This window comes from Onychomys torridus, chromosome 12 (genome assembly GCF_903995425.1).
Source record: "Onychomys torridus chromosome 12, mOncTor1.1, whole genome shotgun sequence".
Lineage (NCBI taxonomy): Eukaryota > Metazoa > Chordata > Mammalia > Rodentia > Cricetidae > Onychomys > Onychomys torridus.
The window spans coordinates 401653-405333 of NC_050454.1; the positions used below are offsets into that span (position 1 = coordinate 401653).

Below are 3681 nucleotides of genomic sequence, written 5' to 3' on the forward strand. Positions count from 1 at the left end.
AGAAGTAGTAAAAGGACACAGAATGGTTGTCATATCATTTTTCCTCTGTGCCTAGCAGACCTGTGCACCCACCATGTTCCTGCCTACATATTCCTCATGGTCAATATTTTTTGATTAGATAACTACAAAAGTGTACTCCCATTTTTCTGTCACAAGATCTCCTTTGCAATTGTATTTGTGCTTACCACAGACACGTGAAATGCCAGGTGACTTGTTACTGTAGGTGAATAATCGCCACAAACTACTCTTTGCTGTTCTTTACTTTTGGTCCCTGGGATGTGTATAGTATAAAACCAACTGATGAAGGATGGCCAGAAACGACAGTCTTACAGATGACAGGGTAACAAAAGATATGGGGAAATACAGAGCCTTTAATTAATTATGTTAAATAACAGACCCATGTAGAGTTGCTAGTAAGAAATGTGTTAGCTATCTTACTCCTGTTGCCACATCTTTGAATGGAGAACATGGCCAGAAGTAATTGGGAAGGAATATTCATTTAGATTTCAACATAAGTTCAACGGAATGATGGTACTGGAGGAAGAACAATACAGTGCAAGCATTCATTACAAGCCAGTTCCTCTTCATTCTCCTGTCCTATTTCATATGACAATGTATTTCACTTTTAGGTCACTTTTCAAGAAAGTTAAAACAACACATTTTCATGGAGAAATGGAATCAGAGCTCAAATGATTTCATTTTGTTAGGGTTGTTTCCACAAAACAAAACAGGCCTACTGCTTCTGCTGCTCATCATCTTTGTCTTCTCTCTGGCCTTGTTTGGCAACTCAACAATGATCCACCTCATTCGTGTGGATCCCAGACTCCACACTCCAATGTACATTCTCCTCAGTCAGCTCTCTCTCATGGACCTCATGTATATTTCTACCACTGTTCCCAAGATGGCTTTTAATTTCCTCTCTGGTCAGAAAAGCATTACCTTCCTGGGCTGTGGAGTGCAATCATTCTTTTTCCTGACTATGGCGTGTTCTGAGGGCTTGCTCCTGGCTTCCATGGCCTATGACCGTTTTGTGGCCATCTGCCACCCCCTTCATTATCCCACTTGCATGAGCAAAATGATGTGTCTGAAGATGATCATAGGATCCTGGATATTGGGCTCAATCAACTCTTTAGCCCATACAGTCTATGCTCTTCACATTCCTTTCTGCCATTCTAGGACCATTAACCATTTCTTCTGTGATGTCCCTGTCATGTTGCCTCTGGCCTATATGGACACTTGGGTTTATGAGTACATAGTATTTGTGAATACAAGCCTGTTTCTTCTATTTTCTTTCCTTGGCATCACAGCTTCCTATGGATGGGTCATTTTTGCTGTCTTCCATATATGCTCAAAAGAAGGGAAGAAAAAAGGCCTTCACCACATGTTCAGCTCACTTAACTGTGGGGACATTTTACTATGCACCTTTTGTCTACACTTACCATAGTCCCAGGAGTCTCTGTTCCCTGACAGAAGATAAGATTCTGGCTGTCTTCTAGACTATCCTCACCCCCATGCTCATCCCTATCATCTACAGGCTGAGGAATAAGAAGGTCCTGGGGACCATGACAAGAGTCTTTGGGACATTCTTTTCCACAAAAACTTGATCATTTCTTCTGTACTCATCTTTCAATTTTTCTGGAGAATGTCATAGAGCAGTGCTGTCTATTAGAAATGTAATGTATGCCACACACATGTCATACCTTTCTGGTGATTCATTACTTTCTAAGATTAAAAAATACATTCATTATTATATATTATTACAATTTCCACATGTTTATTTAATTTGTAACATTATAGTCAATAATATAAGCAGTAAATATTAACAACAAATTGCTATACTATTAATACATGGTGCATATATACTATGAGTACAAAGATACTTCTGTAAATGTGATAATATTTATGCCAAAGTTGACAAGTTGTTTCTAAAAAATTGACATCAAATTATTTCTTTGCTCATACAATTTGCTTTCATTCTTCAAAATCTTTTGTGTGTTCCATATTTACAACCCACTGGAGTTGGGACTACATACTTTTCAAGTGACATGGGAAAGTGTTAAAATTGGAGCAACAGATGCGCAATGGTGGCCACACCTTTAACCCTGGCACCAGGGGGCAGAGGCAGGAGAATCTCTGTGAGTTCAAGGCCAGCCTGGGCTACAGAGTGAGTTTCAGGAAAGGCTCCAAAGCTACCCAGAGAGACACTGTCTCAAAAAAAAAGAATGCCCCCCCCAAAAAAATTGGAGCAACATAGAAGTTATGAAATGTTATAAGAACATTAAAACTAACCACTAGAAAGTACTACTTCACCCTAGGTAGAATTGTTCTCATAAAAACGGACAATGGTTATAAATTCTGTTTGATTAGGAAGAATGAAGAACTACTATACACAGTTGGTCAAAGTGTGAAATAATGAAGTCCTTATAAAAGACAGATATGGAATCTAGCTATCCTTCTAAATATGCCTACAAGAGTTGTATACCCCCACACTTATTCCAGTTCTGTTCTTGTTAACTAGAATAGGTCCTGGTGTGCTATGCCATAGTGAGGTAAATATAGTTAAGCATATTGTCTCATATTTCAAAGGAGAGAATGTTGAAGATATTTATCCTATGAAAGTAGAAAGATTCAGGTGATAAGTTAGCTAATTACCACAATTCTATCATTATTCAATGTATACATGTATATGTATACATGTACAAAATATACATTATAATCATAAGTACATACAAGTTTATCTCCACTTAAAACAGTTTTATCATATTGATGTGGTATTTTAGATTGTACTAAATATTGGTGGGATGAGAAGCAATAAAAATGAGAGTATGCAATTGATGATTTGGAGAATTCACATTTGTTCCTTTTATTTGTACCATGATCCTTTGGACTATAACCAACACATAATAGGCCATCTCACCTTTCTTCACAGATCCATCAAATATCCATGGCCTCTTCTATAATTATAAATATCAACCTAGTGTTGCTGATATGTTCATGTATTTCAGACTGACAAATTGTGGCTGGATAACCTATCCATGGTTTGTCACTGGAAAAACAATCCTCCTTCTCCCAATAGCCATTTCTTCTCTCTAGCTCTTTATCTCAGGACGGAGCCTTGTGAAATTTCATACATCATGTTGCTATGTGAATGGGTCTGGCCACTATATAATTATCTTTAGGCAATCATATTTTTGAGATTTCATGGATTGATCATTTCTCTTCTGTCCAGAAGGTGTTATTTTATATCACTTCTCCTAGTCTTTTGGCTCTTATGCCTGTATTTCCACAACGTTTCTGAGCCTTGGGTGTAGGAAGTGTGTTGTAGATGTACTAGTTACAGCTGAGAACCACAGAGTCACTTTATTCTCTTCATTCTGAACAGTTGTGTATTTCTGTAGTAGCCTCCATCTATTACTGAAAGGAGCTTTTTTCTTTTTTTGATTAATTAAATTTCTGCAAGATTATAAATAAATTATTTTCCATTCTCTTTCCTCCCTCCTAGCTCTCCCATATACCAACCCTTGCTCTGTTTCAAATTCACGGGCTATTTTCCATTAACGTGGTGTGTGGTTGGTGTGTGTGTGTGTGTGTGTGTGTGTGTGTGTGTGTGTGTGTGTGTGTGTGTGTGTGTGTGTGTGTTTCTAAATAGAACCTGTTAGGTCTGTCTAATGTTCCTTGAAT

At 37.8% G+C, this 3681-nt stretch overlaps 1 pseudogene; it reads left to right on the forward strand.

The window, feature by feature from the left end:
• The first annotated feature begins 664 nt into the window (after positions 1-664).
• On the forward strand, positions 665-1604 carry LOC118594218 (annotated as a pseudogene).
• Positions 1605-3681: the final 2077 nt, after the last annotated feature.